Source organism: Kogia breviceps, chromosome 1, assembly GCF_026419965.1.
Source record: "Kogia breviceps isolate mKogBre1 chromosome 1, mKogBre1 haplotype 1, whole genome shotgun sequence".
In the NCBI taxonomy this organism is placed as follows: Eukaryota; Metazoa; Chordata; class Mammalia; order Artiodactyla; family Physeteridae; genus Kogia; species Kogia breviceps.
This window is the reverse complement of record NC_081310.1, coordinates 186,881,488-186,900,728: the sequence shown is the minus strand read 5'-3', so window position 1 is coordinate 186,900,728 and position 19,241 is coordinate 186,881,488.

Below are 19,241 nucleotides of genomic sequence, written 5' to 3'. Positions count from 1 at the left end.
CCTCTTGTAATCCTTTCAAGGGCCCTGGGAGGCAAGTGGGTTTCTCCCCATGTTCCAGATGAGGAAAGTGGGGCTCAAGGAGGTTTTGTGGCTTAACTGAGGCCACAAAGCTTAAAAGAGCCAGGTTTACATCTCAGGTTTGACTGTCAAATTCCAGATCTCCTTGCCTACAGCACTTTCCAGGGCTGAGGAGGAAGCAGGGAAGGAGTTCGTGAAAGGGCAGCCCCTTCCTCACAGGGCAATTGAAGCCATATTTGAGCCCAGCTTACTCCAGAATACCGGAATCTCCGTTTTTGCTTCTGGGTGGGTCACAGTAAAAAGCCCAAATTAATCATGAGGTGATGAAGGCTCTAACTCAAGAGTGATAACTCAACAAGCTTGGGCACTGGAGCTGCGGGCGATGGCTCAAAACAGGCTGGTCCAGCCCCCCAGTTCCCCAGCAACTCGGTCACCAGACAACTCAGCTCATCCATCCCTGCTCACTTCTATGGGGAGTTCACCCAGATGTGGACTAGGACTCTAGGGTTACTCTTGGGCTTCTGATGTCAGTTACAGCTGCTCCACGTCAAACCCCCAGGAGTCTGCATCACTTTTCTAATCTGGAAGAGACCTTGGTATCATTCAGTTCACCATCCTTATTGTACAAATGGGAGACAACACCCTCAAAGAGAAAGGGACTGGCTCAGGTCACACAGCAGGTTAGTAGCAGGGTCAGCTCTCTAACCTGTCTGCTCCCCCAAATGCTGTTGGGTGCCAGTGCCCTCATGCTGCCCAGAGCAATACCCCCGGCCTAGACACCCTTGCCCCTTAGTCACACATGCTACCTTATTACTTTCTCCTCTTACACCCAATCTCAGGGCCAGGAAAGATGCTACTAATTTACACTAAAGAGGGACTTCCCTGGCGGTCCAGTGGTTAAAAATGTGCCTTCCAATGCAGGGGACATGGGTTCAATTCCCAGTCAGGGAACTAAGATCCCACATGCGGCGGGGCAACTAAGCCCACATGCCACAACTACTGAGCCCACGAGGGGCACCTATGATCCCACGCACCACAACTAGAGAGAAGCCTGCATGCCACAACGAAAGATCCCGTGTGCCGCAGCTAAGACCCGATACAGCCAAAAATAAATAAATATTTGTTTTAAATAATAAAAATAATTTGCACTAAAGAGTGAGTGACTGATAAGCACCCACTTCTCTCCATTTTTTTTTTTTTAAGCAAATTGTATTTTTATTTATTTATTTTTGGCTGTTTGGGTCTTCGTTTCTGTGCAAGGGCTTTCTCTAGTTGTGGCAAGCGGGGGCCACTCTTCACCGCGGTGCGTGGGCCTCTCACTATAGCGGCCTCTCTTGTTGCGGAGCACAAGCTCCAGACGCGCAGGCTCAGTAGTGTGGCTCACGGGCCTAGTTGCTCCACGGCATGTGGGACCTTCCCAGACCAGGGCTCGAACCCGTGTCCCCTGCATTGGCAAGCAGATTCTCAACCACTGCGCCACCAGGGAAGCCCTCTCCCAATTTTTATATTTTAAAAGAGACTTAGAATCCCTCTCTCTCTCCTTCCTCTCTCCACATAATACTCAGCTGCCACCCAATTATTACTTCAACGACAACTGGGAAAAGTGGTAGCAGGTCCACATGCATTATTAGCAGTTAGGAGGACAGGTTTGGATTCAGACAGATTTAGCATCTAATTCTGGACCTGACATTTGACAACTATGAGATCTTGGGAAAGTCACTTAATTTTTCTGAGCTCCCATTTGACTGACTACTATGCCTCCGTTCCTTTACGTATTCTATCCAAACCTCACAACTGAATCCTTCCATTTTACGGAAGAGGAATCAGTAGCTTGGAGAGGTGATGTGACTTGCCCCAGCTCACACCACAGGCCAGGAGGTCAGAGGGCTGGGACGGAAACCCAGGCTCCTTCCTTCCAAGTCCCAAGGGAGCATTCTCTCCCCTCCAAAACCCCCTCTCCTGAGAGTTGTTAGGCGGAGATTTCTGCAACATCCTTTGCCCTTGAGGGCAGCCCAGACCTGCCCCAGGCTCCAAACAGGCTAGAATCGGCCCAGCTCTACTGAAGACCCAGTTGCTGCAGGGCCTCCGCACCCTGCCCCACCCACCCCATCAAAGCGCCCCCAGCCAGTCCTAGGCTGATAAACCAGGGGCGACCGTGGCGCCTCAGCGCCCTCTAGTGGTAGCAGGAAAGAGCGTCTCTGGGGAGAGAGGAAGGGGGAAGGGAGGGAAGGAGGGGGAAGAAGAGGGGGAGGGGCAGGGGAGAAGCGAGAAGAGAGAAGAGAAAAGAGAATTGGAGCAGAGGAAAGGGCTGGACAGGAGCAAGAGGAGACTGACAGGGCATTTTGTCCTTGGCTCCGGCGTCCCGCTTTCTCTCCATTCGGTGCTCCCTCTGCCAGCTGCCTCTCTGGGTCTCTGTCCTCCAGCTCAGCCTAGGCCCTGGGGGCCTCAGATGGCTACCCCTACCCCAGAGAATCCCTGAAACTTTCTCTCCCTCCAGCCTGGGAGAGTCCGTGTGTCTCCTGGGGTAGAGCTGCTAAAGGCCTCGCCCAGTTAACACGGGGCTAAGAAGGACCTCCTTCCCTCTCTTCCCCGTCCTCGACCCTCCCCCATCAGAGACGGTGGGGGGCAGGGGGGCTTGGCAGAAGAAGGCCACCACACAATCGCAAGGGCACACGCTTCAGATCCACCCCAGCCCTCACGCACTCCCTCCCCTCCGTCCTTCCAGCCTCCCCTCCGTCCATCCAGCCTCCCCTCCGTCCACGCGGCCTCCCCACATTCCATCCGGCCTCCCCTCTGTCCATCCGGCCTCCCCACAGCCTCCCCACATTCCATCCGGCCTCCCCTCTGTCCATCCGGCCTCCCCACATTCCATCCAGCCTCCCCTCCGTCCATCCGGCCTCCCCACAGTCCATCCAGCCTCCCCTCCATCCATCCGGCCTCCCCATCGTCCATCCAGCCTCCCCTCTGTCCACCCGGCCTCCCTACATTCCATCCAGCCTCCCCTCCGTCCATCCGGCCTCCCCACCGTCCCGCTGGCCTCCTTACAGTCCTTCCGGCCTCCCCACATTCCATCCAGCCTCCCCTCTGTCCATCCGACCTCCCCTCCATCCATCTGGCCTCCCCACCCAGCCACCCCCAAATCCCAGCAGCTGCAGTGGCCTTGATAACAGCACCCCCAGCCTACCCCCACCCTACCCCCCTTGCACATAAATAAACTGCCACCCGGGGAACTGGAGCTGCTGGAAGAGGCCGGATGTGCCGAGCCAACTCATTTCCCGCTCCTCTCACTTCGGGATAATTAGTGCAAATTAAATTTCACACCCCATCCCAAGTAGAGAGAGCTTGCTGGGAATGGAGACCCACGATTCACGAGGGAACATACTCAAAAGTCTCTTCACAGAGTGCAAACGTGAGAGAACATTTCTCAGCTGCAAGTTCTCTCAACCATTCCCCGAAGTCAAGCTCAGACACTCATAAGCGTGCTGGTGAAGGATGACAGGCGGAACCGGGAAATGAGAGATTGGAGTCTCATCCCCAGTCCAGTACCCCTCCTCCAGGCCTCCTTTTACATTGCAAAACTAGAAGGATGGGCCAAATCACCGTAAAAAGGAAACTCTGGAATCATCAGGGCCTCAAACAAGTACCTCCACGTCCACATGCCTGCACTCAGGCTGCCTCTTACCGCCACCTGTGTGGTCACCCAGCCCCTTAAGCTCACAAGGGCCTGGTGCTTGGGCCAAGGCTCTGTTCACTGTCTGATTTTTGAACAAGGGGCCCACGTCTCATTTTGCACTGAATCTTGCAAATTATATAGCCTATCCTCCCTGCACTCATATATTTACACATATTAAGAATCTGGATAAGGCTTCCCTGGTGGCGCAGTGGTTTAGAGTCCACCTGTCGATACAGGGGACATGGGTTCGTGCCCTGATCCAGGAAGATCCCACATGCCGCGAAGCGGCTGGGTCCATGAGCCATGGCCGCTGAGCCTGCGCGTCCGGAGCCTGTGCTCCTCAACGGGAGAGGCCACAACAGTGAGAGGCCCGCGTACCAAGAAAAAAAAAAGAATCTGGATAAGCAAACGAGCACAGCATACCTGGATGCAAATAAGATTAACAACACCTACTGTGGACCAGATGCTCTTTTAAGGGCTTTCTATACCTTAACCTCATTTAACCCTCACCACAACCCAGTGAGGCTGCATACAGTTCTTCTTGAACTTTCATGTGCTCAGGGCTGGGGATCCTGTTGCAGGACCTGAGTCAGCAGGTCTGGGATAAGGCATTTCTATCAAGTTCCCAGGGGAGGTCCATGCTAGTGGCTCCCAGGACCTCATTTGGAGAAGCAAGAGTGTGGTAAAGGCTATGGGTGCAGAGGGTCCCCCAGCTGCTGTGACTTGGGATCCTACTGGCTCACATCTACCCCCTCTCTGGAATACTGTCCTCAGCCACCCAAGATGCCTCACCAGAAAATGCCTGGGAGATTACTTCCTCCTCCAGGTGGAGTGTCAGGAGGACACAGCCAACGACTGGCTGGCCAGGACTGGCCCCCTTCCCTCAAGGTGGGCTAACTCTGGTGTCATTCATGCTCCAGAGCTCCCTGTGGGATCAGGCTGAGACTAGACTTTAGCTGAACCCCCATCTCACTCAGTGTCTCCTCCAACTCCATCCTGTTTTCCTTACTCCCTTTCAAGTTCCCCACTAAATAAATCACTGTGTAAGAATGCCTGCCTCAGGCTCTGCTTCTGAAGTACCCAACCTAGTCAAGGAGATACTATTATTTTCTCCATTTGATTAATGAAGAAGCTGACCGAGAGTTAACTTGCCCAGGACAGATAAATGACAAAGCCAAGATTGAAACAGGTAGCCTGGTTCCACTATGATATGCCTCGATGTGCTTGTATAAACAGTGTAAGTCCATAATTGTACTCATACACATATACTTTTATGCGTGCATCTGTTAGGTACATGTCTATAGACACAGCATTTTTTGCATGCATATTGACAATCACATGCACATTAATGGATGTCAATTCATTCTTTTTTACTTATTTTTTTTATTGAAGTATCGACAATGCACAATATTACATAAGTTACAGAGGTAGGGATGTCAATTCATTCTAACGTCTCCTCACACACATGCACACACCCCTGACATCTACGTCCCAAAAGATGTAGGTGTGCATATCCATTCATTCATTCAGCGAGTAAATGAATTATTGCACATGTGCTTGGGCATCTTCCCATCAAACCTCAGCTCAAACATCACCCTATCCTGGAGCTTGCCATGTCTCCCTGAGATTAAGTCTGGAGCCCCATCTCTCAGCTCCCTCAGCCCTGTCCTCACCCGGGTTTACAGGTCTGTCTCCCCCACTGGTCTGAGAGCTCCTCTAGGGCAGGAGACCTGGTCTGGTTTCTCATCCTAACCACAGGGCCTTGCCCGGAGTAAGTGCTCAACACATATTTATTGAACTGAACTTAATTCAGCTCTGCCACTTACTAGTCATGTGACCTCTGTTGAGTCCCTTCCTTCTCTGAACCTCAGTTTCCTCACCTCTCAGGGAGATGGCTCTATGGAGGCCTGTAGCAGGTGGACCCAGTTCAGTCTTAAGGAAGACACTGGGGAAGATTTCTTAAAGGAAAGGAAGGGACACAGCCGAAATCTGAGGGAAGATCAGGATTTAGCCAGGGGAAGAGGGAAAAGGAGTGTTTCCGGCAGGAAGAACAGCATGTGGGGCTTCCCTGGTGGCGCAGTGGTTGGGAGTCCGCCTGCCGATGCAGGGGACACGGGTTCGTGCCCCGGTCCGGGAGGATCCCACGTGCCGCGGAGCGGCTGGGCCCGTGAGCCGTGGCCGCTGAGCCTGCGCGTCCGGAGCCTGTGCTCCGCAATGGGAGAGGCCACAACAGTGAGAGGCCTGCGTACTGAAAAAAAAAAAAAAAGAACAACAGCCTGTGCAAAAGCTCAGAGGTAAGACAATGTGGCACATTCAAGGAGAAACCTGTTCAAAGGAGAAACCCGTGTGTCTGGAGTGCAATGGGAACAATTCCCGAGGAAGAGGCAGGAGAGATGCTGAGGGGCCATCTTGAAGGCAATGGAGAGCCACTGAAAATTTTAGTGATGACCTCTTATTTCAGGTCTTTTAAAAGGGCACCTTTTAAAAGGGCACCCAGAGTGCTATGAAGAGAATAGATCGAGGCAGGGGTGGGGCAAGAATGGGAATGTGAGACCATTTAAAAGACTGTTGTCAGCAGCCAGGTGCAAGGTGATGATAACCCCGGCTAGAGTGGGGTCAGTAGAACCAGAGAGAAGTGGATTGTTTAGAGATATTTAGAAGGTAGAATTAAGCGCCTGGCAAGAGCTTGGATGTAGAAACTCAAGGAGAAGGGAGAGCTGGCTAGATGCCCTAGACCTCCGACAGACCCCATTTTGACAGATCCTCCCCGCCACGCACACCCCTCCCCCCTCATCCCCACCAGAAACCAGGGAGCCATTCCCTCTACCTGCCCCTCACCTGCTCTTTCTGGCTTCCCCGACCACAGCCCACCCCACACCTGCTCAACAGACAACTCAGTCACCTGCTGTTCCCACAGCCTATCTGGTCCTTCAAGGCTTTGGAACTCTCGTCCTTTCTAGCCTCTTTTCTAGGCAGGACCCCACCACATCCCTCAATATGAAGATGCCAGCAGGCACTCTGCTTGGTCCACACTGATCTAAGCGGCCCCCAGGCATCAGCTGTAGCAGAAAGAGGCCTGAACTGAAGGTTTCTGTCTTCGTGCTGCCACCCACTTGCTCTGCAACCTTGAGCAAGTCACTTTTCCTCTCTGGGCTCCAATTTCTCCATCTGTCAATGAGAGGATGGGGTGCTATGTTTCCTAAGGATCCGGCAATCAGAGCACCAAATCTCCTGGGCTACAGTGATTGGTACCCGGGTAAGCACATGACCCAAGCGGAGCCAATGAGTGTTCATGTTGGGACTTTGATGGAAACTATTGTACAAAAGCATCTCACTTCCTGTTGAGGTTGCTAGCTTGCAGTACATGAGCCTGGAGATGCCAGGCCCCCCTCCCCCAGAAAAGAGCCTGTCTGTGAACAAAGTCAATACTTATCCCTGAGGGCATGGTTCAAGCTCCTGGATCTAGCCACACTAGAAATCAGTTACATGGACCAATAAATTCCCTTTTTTGCCTAAGCCGTTCTGAATTGCACTTCTGATGACTGTGTCCAATAGAGTCTTGACCAATATGTCTTCTCACTCATATGTGCTATATAATATTTAGTGCTTTTTCCTGTGATTCATTTGGGATGCCTTCCCTGCTCTCATCTGATTCTCCTAATCCTCCTATCTTTGAATGTAGCTGAGGTCTGTCCTCCTCCAAGAAGCCTTCCCTGACCACCCTGGTCCACGCTGATCCTTGTGTTCCTGGGATTTCCCAAAATATGGTTCTCTAAACACTAATCCTTCAAAAATCTCACTTAATAGGAAATCACTTAATAAAAAGGATGGCAAGGGCAAACAAGCTTGAGAAACACTGCATGCTACTTCCTCCTTTGAGGGGATTCCCTGCAATGAGCCTATGAAGAATTCTGAGAAGTTCTAATGTAAAGAAACCAATCCACTTTGTTTAGTCCGGTGTTTCACAAATTTACGTCCTCATGGGGTAATTTCTTTTTTCATGGAATATCTGATAACATCCTGCAGGACAGTGTTCCAGGGTCTCCCTGGGTAAACATAGTTTATCCTCAACTTCCATTGAATCACTCTTTGTTCCCTTCAGGGGCCCTTGCAGATCAATTTCTCTACTATTTATCAAATGCCTACTGTGTGCCAGGCCCAGAACAGGTGGCTGGGAATACTTCAATGAGTCAGTCACATCCCAGCCTGGGAGGAACCTTCAGGCCAAGGGATAGTCATGCCTTACTGCCTGAGTCTGACTGAGCCTAACAATACTGTGTGACCTTAAGCTAGTCACTCGTCCCCTGTAGGCATTTGTAAAATGAGAGGATGGGATGCCATTGTCCCTAAGGATCTGGCCAATCAGAGCACCAGACCCCCTAGACTGCAGTGATTGGTTCCAGGGTGGCCACATGACCTGAGCTGAGCCAATAAGAGGGGGCCCTTCAGAAAGTCAATTGCCACCTATATTCATATGGCAAATGTGGGTTTGAGTGCATGAGTGCATTTTGGGTGGAAGAGAAGGTCCATAGATTTCGATACATTCTCTAAAGCCTCCATGACCCAAAGGATGTTTATAAAACCTGGCAGTAATGAAAACTCAGTAACAGGAAAGTTAAGGGTAAGGAACTTAAGACCTTGCATGAAGCGGTAGTGGGATTAAGGCTCTGAGTGAATGAATGTGTTCAAGCCTCCATGAATGCTTTTATGTCTCTGAGCTGAGATGGCTTTGATCACCTGGCAGGTAAAGGCTTGGTCTCTGATGAATTCCAGTGACACCACTTTAGTAGTTGTGTGTCCTCAGGCAAGTTACTTAACCTCTCTGCACCTCAGTTCCCTCATCTTGTAAAATGAGAATCCTTTCAGGCCTGACCTCACGGGAGGAGGATTAAATGAGATCATGCAGGTGAAGTTCTTCATCCAGGGTTGGACACAGAATAAATATTAAATAAGGTTAGCTAGTACTATAACAGCATGGTGAAGATCCAACAGAGAGCATAGCCCTTAATGAAGAGAATAGCAATGATCTTCTGCAGGTTTTCCCTGAGTCATAAGGGGGACACCCACACTCCACTTCGTTCTCCCATTTCCTGCCCACCAGAACCTTTGCAGACTCTCCATTCTCCAAGTGTCCCCAAGATGCCTGTAAACTCTCCTTTCCTTGGGACCAATCAAAGGTGGGTTTGGGGGTTCAAGCTCCATTCTGATGCTCAAGACCTCTCCAGCTCTGTGCCTTGGACCTAGGGGCTCTTACTTCTTGTAGCTTGGGGTAGGCAGCTTCTAAGATGGCTCCCGATGATCCCCACCTCCTGGTACTTGTATCCGTGTGTAATCCCCTCCCCTTGAGTGTATGCTAGGGTTAGGGTTAAGATTAGGGTCACTAGTGACTTGCTTCTAACATATAGAATACTACAAAACATGTTGGCATGTCACTTTAAAATTTAGGTGATAAAGACTCTGGCTTCTGTGTTGCTTGCTCTGGTGGAAGTCAGCTGCCACATTGTGAGCTACCCTATGGAGAGGCCCACATGGCAAGGAACTGAGGGCCACCTTTGACCAACAGAGAGCAAAGAACTGAGGATCTCAATCCAACAGCCCATCAGGAACTGCAGTCTGCCACGAGAAGTGAGCTTGGAAGGAGATCCTTTCTCGGTCAAGCTTTGAGCTGAAACAGCCTAAGCTGACATCTTTATGTAATCTCATGAGGGACGCTGAGCCAGGGGACCCAGTGATGACACCCCTAGATTCCTCAGCCATAGAAACTGTGATACTATGTGTTGCTGTTTAAAGCCACAAAGTTTGGGGGTAATTTGTTACACAGTAGTAGATCACTATACACATAGACAAAAAGAGGGGAATTTTTTTTGGCTCACTTAACTGACAAGTCCAGGAGTAGAGTTTGTTTCATGTCTGGCTGGATCCAAATGCTCAAAGGTCAACACGAGATTGGTACTGACATATATACACTAATATGTATAAAATAGATAACTTATAAGAACCTGCTGTATAGCACAGGGAACTCCACTTCACTGTACAGTAGAAACTAACACAACATTGTAAAATAACTATACCCCAATTAAAAAAAAAAAAAAAAAGTCAACAGGACTCTGTCTCTCTCATCTTGGGTTTCTGTGAGAACAGAGCTTGAGACAAAGACCTGGATGCAGGTGGTTTATTTGGGAAGCAGGAATGAGAGAGAGAGGAGACTGAGGCAAGGAAGGAACAAAGAGTATAAAGGTTGTGTTTTCAAATTTGCTGCCGTAAACAACACGAGCTGGGCTCCTCTGGAACCTCTGAGAAGCAGCTACACCTGGGAGATGCAGGAAGCCGAAAGCATCTGCGCACCGTCTCCTCCATCCCTCAGCTCCTCTCCTCTGAGATGCCTGCAGCATCAGGCAGCCTCCTCCAAGCTCTTCCTCCAGCAGAATGGGCGGCCCTGGGCAGCCCTACAGCTCAGTGACCCCGGGGAGAAAAGCTTCTCTTCCTCAGTAGTTCCAGCAATGGTCCCAGGATTACATTTCACTGGACAACAAAGATCACATGCTCACCCCTGAACCAACCACTGCTTCAGTTGGCTAAACCTGTGTTGACCTATCCCTGGAGTCATGGACCAGAGTTAGTTCCTGTATTAAAATTTTAGGAAGAAGAAGAAGGAGGGAGGAGGGAGGAGGAGGAGGAGTGGGGGAGGAGGAGGAGGGGAAGGGGAAGAAGAAGAAGAGGAAGAGGAGGAGGGGGAGGAGGGAGGGGAGGGGGAAGGGAGGGGGAAGAGGAGGAGGGGAGGAAGAGGAGAAGGAGGAGGAGGGGTGGGGGAGGTGAGGGGGAAGGGAAGGAGGAGAAGGAGAAATGAGTGCTAGCAGGGAAACAGACATCCCTTAAGTCTACATGACTCATGATTCACATTTGTGGGTTATGAGATCAATTTAGTAGGTGAATAATCTCCATTTTCTTAATGGAGTAAAACAGTGGTTTTCAATCTTTAGCCTCATCAAAATCACCCAGAAGACCTGTTAAAGCAGATTTCTAGGCATTACTCCCAGAGTCTCTGATTCAGCAGGTCTGGGATGGGGCTCAAGAAATTGCATTTTTTTTTTTTGTGGTACGCGGGCCTCTCACTGTTGTGGCCTCTCCCGTTGCGGAGCACAGGCTCCGGACGCGCAGGCCCAGCGGCCGTGGCTCACGGGCCCAGCCGCTCGGCGGCACGTGGGATCCTCCCGGACCGGGGCACGAACCCGTATCCCCTGCATCGGCAGGCGGACTCGCAACCACTGCGCCACCAGGGAAGCCCAAGAAATTGCATTTTTAACAAGTTCCCAGGTAATGCTGATGCGGGTGGTCCAGGGACCACACTTTGAGAAGCACTGGAATAGAAAATATCAGCGTGTACTGGTGGTAATAACAGTGTCTTGTCGCCTGAACTTTTGTTCCAGTGACATGTGCATGTGGACACGGGGTCACCATGTGAAAAGGCATTTCTTGCTGAAATTACCCCAGTGCCATGAGGTTAGGTAATTTGCCAAAAGTCACACAGCTGCTAGGTGAGGAAGCAGGGATTTGAATGCAGGTCTAACAGGCTTTGAACCACAATGCTATACTGATTGTGGCTGAACTACACACAAGTAAATCACTATAGGATTTGGGTGAGTTATCAAGCTGTGTTTGCCACATGAAGAAGATAAGGTACAAAATAAGCTGTTGTAACAAATAGACCCCAAAATACACTGGCTTAAATGAGATACAAGTTCACTTCTTTCTCACATGACCGTCCAAAAGTACATAACCAGGGCACTTCTGCCAGCCTTCACATGGGCCTCCATGCTGGGGTCCGAGGGGTCTGCTCCAGCCGTTGGAAGAAGGGAAAGGGAAAGGAAAGTTCAGTCCTGTCCTTTTAAGGGCCCAACCCAGAAACTGCCTATGTCACTTTTACTCATATCCTATTGGCTGATCCCAGTCACATGGTCAGATTAACTGCAAAGGAGACTGGGAAATGTGGTCTTGAGCTGGAGGGCCACATATACTGGGGACAACTGGCAGGCTCTCCACCACCAGGTGTGGCTTGAGGTGCCTGACCGAAGCACCCAAGGGAAGAGGGCAGCCCCTGGAAGGGCAACCCCCAAGGGCGTTGCCTAGTGGCAGTGTCCCCACAGAGGAGAGGAAGGAGCCAGCCTTACTCCCCAGAAACTGGGTCCAGCCATCCTTCTGCAGCCCCAGTTGTGAATCTAATGCTAAACCCCAACCCAGACTATTTTAACTTAATTTCCTAACAGGTTTCTATGGAGAGCATATTTTCCAGTTTATTACATTGTGTCAAGTAAAGCTTTTGATTTAAGCTTCAAAGTTTATTTACTTAAAAAATGTCTGCTTTATCCAAAAAGGATGCTGGGTGGATATTAATAAAGCCATGTACTTCCAGCCAACAAAATAATCACCTCTGGCTGAATGGGACTAAGACCACATTAGACTTTATGCCAGGGCTCATTTTTACTGGCCTGCCACTGTCTTATTCCCAACTGCAGATGCTTCTTTTTCTAATCTTTCTGAAAAAGCAGTGACTCATAAACAAGAACAGATTTCTCTTGCTTGCAGAAAAGGTAAATTGCTGGCAGAAATAAATTTGCAGATGCTAGAATTTCACAGAGAGGAGCTCGCTGGTGGAGAGGGTTTGCTATCCTGCCCTGCTCCCCCCCCCTTTCCCCTCCCATCTGTACCCTTTATCTTTCCTACCAAGCCAAGCTGGGTGCTGTTGGGGCCCTGCTGGGCCGGATGTTGGGGGTGGTGAGGAGGTGGGCTCCACTTTGAGGATGACTCCTCTGTTTATCTCCCAGGTTGTCCCAGTTCCTGGGCCTGGGATTGGGCCAGGGGCCCCAGAGGTGGAGGACTCCGGCATCCCAGCTCTGCACAGTACACTGACCTCGATTTATGTGGGTTACTCCCAGCCTGTGGACCTGTCGCCTGGCAAGGAGGCTGGTGAGACCTGCCCAGGGCCTGAGGGAGGTGCTTCCTCGCTCAGGCAGACTGTGGGACCCAGGTCAGCAGCAGATGTGCTCAGATGCCAGAGCATCTTCCTTCTAAGAGTGAGGACCTGAGGCAGGGTCTAGAAACTTCCCTCTCTGACACAGAATCGACAGCAGAAGGGAAGAAGGGGTGCAGAAGCAGCTGCTGCATACTCTCACCATGCCAGGCCTCCACATGCATCTTCCCCAGTCCTCACAGCCACCCTGGGAAGTTATTGTACCCATTTCACAGGTAAAGAAACTGAGTCACCGGGAGGGGAAGTCACTCAACCACACTCACGTGCCCTCTAGGGCAGATCAGGATTCAAGCCAACCCTGTAACTGGTCTCATTTTCCTTAAGACCCCCCTTCTCTCCTTCTCTCTCCTCTTCCCCCACCCACCCCTCCCAGTCACCCCACCTTACCCCCCACTTCACTCCCCCACTGGAATCCTGACTCCCTCCTCCTCTCCACTGCTCTTTTTACACTAAGCACAGAGCATCCAAGGGAGAACATTTTCCCAAAGAAAACAAATGTAGAGGACCCAGCAGTTGGGGTATAGGGAACCTCTGAGCCCAGTAGGAAAAACTCAGCTCCCAACACAGGCAAAGGCATCAGAGATACAGGCCAGATGAGGCACAGGTCCCTCCCCAACTCCCATTGACACCCAGGATGAGTTAGATTTGCAGTAGCTCCCATGCATATCCAGAACCACCTTAGCAACTAAGTTTTAATTTGTTTTTAATATCCCTACACTTCCCTATTATTCCTAAAATCTTCCCTGTTCATAATTTGATCATTTAAACTTCCAAGTTCTATTAGGTCCAGGTTTCTACACACCCCCAACCCACTGCCCTCCCAGAAGGGGTTAGTCATTTGCACTCTAGTGTAAATAAGTCTCAGACCCTTCCCTGAGAGAGGATGTTACTAAGAGAGGTTCACACCAGGGAGAACCATGGGCTCTCTCCATGTCCACGCTTCTCCAGCAACCAGAGGGACTCCAGGCTGCGTTGTCTCCAAACACTCCAAGGCTGAGAGGTGCCAGATGTGGCCAATGGCGTCCCCCGAGCAAGTCAGGTGCCTCCCCACACTAATTCCTAGCATGGTAAAGGCCTGCTGAGGTCCCACAGGCAGCAGATGGTGAGCCAACTTCTGCGTTGCCATGGCAGCCCTGGAAGGGGTGCAGGGGGAGGAAACAATGCTGTGTCTTATGCCTAGATTACAGGAGGACACGTGGATGGATGGATGCGAGTTTCAGATGTTATCGTTCCCTCCTTCTAACCCAGGACCTGGATGCCAACCGAGCAAGACCAACTGTGAGGTCAGGTGCAACTGAGGAGCTTCCTGGAGCCTCACCCCTGCACAGTGGTTCAAGGACCTATTATTATGTGTAGGACCCTCAAAGACAGCAGGGGTCCCAGAGGCGAAAGATCTTTGAGGACCAAATATCAAAGGGCAAGAGAGGCCCCCAGGACCTGCCTCCCTCATCTCTACCAGGAGGAGATGCCAGTGTCAAGGTGTCTGAGTGGCACCAGCATCCAGTGCAAGTTCCAGCCCAGGGCGATCCATGCGCCTCCAGGTCCCTACAGGCTATTCTCTCTCACTGGGCCTGTGTGAGCTGAGCTGCGAGACCAGGCAGACACGCACGCAACGCTGAACCTTGAAGCCCTTCGCCAGCCCACCCACAGAGCCAACCCTGGCCCTCAGAGGACCTACCACTGTGTGCACCCACACCCAACATGCACACACATGTGTGCACACACACAGTGAGCACACACAATGTGCACACGCACACAATATGCACACACGTGTGCACACACTGTGTACACACACGATGTGCACGCACAACCTGTACACACACGATGTGCACATACAACATGAACACACACTAAGTGTACACACAATATGCACACATGCACCACGTGCACATGCTTAGAGTTCACATGCAGTGCACACAGTGTATACATTAAGTGCTCAGGGTGTGAGCGCATTGTGTACCTGCCCCAAGGGCTGCCTTATCCACCAGTGCCTGTACACATACTGCACAAAACTTATGCACACAACACACACATAGGACACCCATACGCTGGACAGAAAAAGGGCCCAGCAAGAACTTATGCAAACACACCCACATACACAGTGAGCACACAGAACGAGCACGGCATGCGTGTGAATCATGTCCGTGCAGCACACCAGAAGAGGAAGCCCGCACTGCACACGCACAGCTGTACACACGCACCACGGTGCACACACATAGCACCCTCAGCCCTGCCAGGCTGGCCCGGGAAGGGGCAGAAAGAGGCAGGGAAGCCCTTGCCCCTTCTCTGGAGACAAGCTAAGACCTAGAGGGTCATCCACAGAGGCAGGCCGGCGCCTGGGGAATCCCTGACTCAGCCCCTACGGATGATGAGGTCAGTGACCCATTCCCCTGGGAGGGTCCAGGAGGGAGTGTCTGGGCCACAGCCAAGCCTGGCAGCCCTGTAATCACTGGGGACCAAGGTGGGGCTAGAAGCCAACCCCAGGGAGGCTCCCAGAGCCGGCTGAGGCCTGGGTGGGTCCGCCTCCTCGCTCCTGACTCCTGCCTTCTCTCTGTTACACCCACAGAGCCAGGAGCCAAGCTGGTGGGACAGGAAGCTGAGCAGACAGCCACAATTTGGGGGTCAGGAGCCTGGTGCTAAGTTTGACTCTGCCTCTGCCCAAATGGGCATCCGGGACAGGATCCACCAAGCTGAGCTTTGGTTTCCCCAAGGAGAACCCAGGGGAATAACCTTGGCCAGCTGCCCTCTGTGCTTCTACGGAGACCTGGGTCACTAGTCACCTAAACATCTGGCCTCTGTACGCTCCAAGGTCAGGGTCCTGGCCCCACCCCTCTGGGACCTCTCTAGCACCAGCACTGGATGGGCTCATAGGAAAGATCAGTAAGAGGCTTCAACCTCCAGGGAGAGGCTGGTCCTCCCATCTGGCCTGTGCAGAACAAGGCGCAGGGTCTAGCTTGGTCTGCTCTTTCGAGCCACCAAGCCCAGAACACACATACCTCTTGGGGGCTCGACCACCCCAGCATCATAGAAGAATCACCAGGCTGGAGGTCAGAATGCATAGGTTCTAGCCACTGACGCTGTGTGGCCTTGGGCAAGTCCCACACTGGGCCTCAGTTTCCCCATATCTAATGAGAAAGTTGAACTAGAGCCGGTCTCCAAAGTACATCCGGTCTAAGGTTCCATGTCACGGGACTTCCCTGTGGTCCAGTGGGTAAGACTCTGCACTCCCAATGCAGGGGGCCCAGGTTCAATCCCTGATCAGGGGAACTAGGTCCCCCATGCATGCCACAACTAAGAGCTCACATACCTCAAGGAAGATCCCGCGTGCCACGACTAAGACCCAGAGCAGCCTAAATAAATAAATAAATTTTTAAAATAAAATAAAGATTCCATGTCACCAGAAGCAGCAGGCAGGCCAAGCTGGAGCAAAGAAGGGGAGGATCTGCAGGGGAGGCCCTTCCCCCCAACTGAGATTTCCTGAGCATCTTCTGGGTTAGGCCCTTTATAGACACAATCTCATTTATGAGGAAGATGCTAGTAGGATTCCCAATTTACAGTTCAGGACATAGCAGCTTAGAAAGGACCCAAGGTCACACTCCCAGTAAATGGTAGAATCAAGATTCAATCTCACATTTATCTTAGATCTTAAACACATGAAAACTACACATGGGCAGGGTTTTTCATGTATTAACTTAATCCACATAAAAACCCCAAGGTGGGCTCTATGATTATCTAGATTTTAGAGAAAACAGAGACCTCTCTGTTAAATAACTTGCCCAAAGCCACACAGCTGGAAGGTGAACAAGCTGGGGTCTGAAGCAGGGCAGTCAGTCTCAATCCAGAACTTAAGCTCTCAACCATTACACTAAACCCACCCTGCCTTGTCCCCCCACCCCCAGGAGAGCGATAGACAATCCCCAGCAGGGGTCAGACCGTAGGTCAAAGCCACACTTTTTTTCTGCTGACCGTGTGTATCAGCCATCTACTGACTCAGTAATGCTGTGTAACAACCACAAATCTCAATGGCACACAGCAATAAACTTTTACTTTCCCACCAGTCTGCAAGCAGCTGGGTGGTTCAGCTGCCCTGGGCCAGGCTCAGCTGATCTCAGCTTGTCCAGCTCACAGGTCTGCTGACAGCAGGCAGGTGGGCTGGGGGCTGGCGTGTCTAGGATGGACTCATGCTGACCTGTCTGACAGTTAGCTGGTAGTCAGCAGGGATGGCAGAAGTGACTGGGCCATAGGTCTCTTCTCCTCCGGCAGGCCAGCCCAGACTTGCTGATATGGCAGTCACAAGAATCAGAGATAAAGAGAGAGAATGGGAGAGAGAGGGAGGGAGAAGGCAAGGGAAAGAGAGAGAGAAAGAGAGGAAGCTGCAAATCCTCTTGAGGTTTCAACTCGGAGCCAGCACAGTGCCACCTCCTCCACTCTGCATTAACCAAAGCAAATCACCAGGACAGCCAGGCTCACATGCCGGGGAAATAGACTCCACCTCTTGCAGGCAGAAGCTGCGAAGTCATTTTGTAAATGATGTGATGACAGAGAAAAGGGAAGAACTGGGACAATTTCTGCAGTCGATCTACCACACCATGTGTCTATTTCCACTTTCATTTTTACACATCCTCTTATTCTCCCAGTCACAGAAAATCAGGTCTGGGATAGGGGGGCTTAGAAGGCAGCTAGTCCCCAGTCACCCATTCTACAGATGGGGAATCTGAGGCCCAGAGAGGGAAAGGATCGTGCCCCAGGGTCCCAGCCTAAGACTCTCTCCTTGGGTTCAGGAAGCAGCGCAGACAGGCCGCCTTTCCTAGCCTCGTAGCTGCTGGTGCCCTCACTACCACCCCTGAGCTGGCACTTGACACTCAGTTCCCAGGAAGATGGCTCTCCTCTCAATCCCCACCCCCTCCTGCTCTCCAGACTGAATGCCCCGTATTTATATGTCACACTGAGCCCTGACATTTGTGCAATTATCTTCCACATACAAAGAGTCTTCACTCATTATTCAAGCTCCACGATCGCCCAAAAGGGGAGCAAAAGCAAAGATAACGATCAGCCTTAGCATTTTCTGAGCAGAGTGTTCTAGGCGCTTGACATGTGTTAACTCATTAATGCTCACACCAACCCCGTGAGCGAGGTACAGATGGGGGAGAGTGAAGTTCACAGAGGTGAAGGCCACATAGCTAATCAGTATCAGACTGGGGACACCAACCTAGGTCGGTCCAGCTCCCACCCCCAGGCTACACCAAGTCTGGCGGAGCCTGGGCTCTTTGTTTCTAATCTCCCCAGAGTTCTGGCCTGGAGTGGGGCTGGGGCTGGGGCTTATCTCCTGAAAGAAGAGCTATGCATGTGCCCACCAGGAATCAGAGAGAAAGGGCGTAAGAGCTCATTGCTTGGAGCCTTGCTGCCCAGATTCAAATCCTGATTCCGTCACCCAGTAGCTGTGTGATGGTGGGCAATATAGTTAACCTCTCTGTATCTCAGTGTCGCAATCTATAAAATGGGGATGATACTAATAGTACTCACCTGCTGGATTTATTGTGATGATTAAATGAGTTAACATATGTCAGGCAATTACTGGCACATAGTAAAGCCTCAATAAACATTGGCTCTCATTATCACGGTCTGGCTTCTTTTATGATCACCCTTCTAATATTACCACCTTTTTGGCTTCTGGATCGCCAGAGAGCAGACCTCACCGGCTGCTACCAAGTCACTCTCAAAGCTGCCTTGCAAGATGTGAATCTCTCCACCAGAGGGATGAGAGGGGAGCTGTCCAGGGGTCTGCTCCCCTGCCTTCATGTCCCCTGAGGACTGGGTCCAGACTTTTAGAGACTCTAAGCAATGGGAAGAGGGTGGTGCCCCCCACTGCCCCTTGTTAAGTCCAAATAAACACAATGCTAAACCATAAAATGAGCACAAAGTTTAACAATGTTCTGTTTCCTTGGGTGAGGACAACGTTGATGCTTTTTCTCAAATATAATTTGAGTTTATTTTGATGCCTCCAAGAGCTGGCATCTTAAGCGTGTGCGGGGGTCTGACTTGGCGTGTTCCTGCGCTGGGTTCCCAGGGGGCCTGAGGAGTCCGTAGACGCCAGGCCAGGTGCTGGGACCCTCAGGAGGCAAGAAGCAGCTCAGTTTCCCAAGAGCACCTCACCCTCCAGGCTGATACAAGAAGAAACCCCCCACCCAGGATGCTAAAAAAAAACCCTCCAACCAACAATTTGGCAGCTGCGGTTGCCAGGGAGATGATGAGGGATGCGTGCGGCACAGTCTCCCGCTTGGTAGATAGAGCCCCTGCCTCCGCCCTGGGGGGCGTCCTCCTGGTGTCATCGCGGGGGCGAGGGCCCAGGCCAGGAAACGGGAGCCGGTGGATCGCATTCCCCCATTGTCCCCCGGCTGTTCTCAGAGCAGAGGGCGTGGACCCGACAATGGGTTGATGGACAATAGGGTCCGGCAGATGGTCTCCCCACCCCCTACCCGCCAGCTGGCGCTCTTTGGTTTGCCAGGCGTGTCGGCGAGGTCG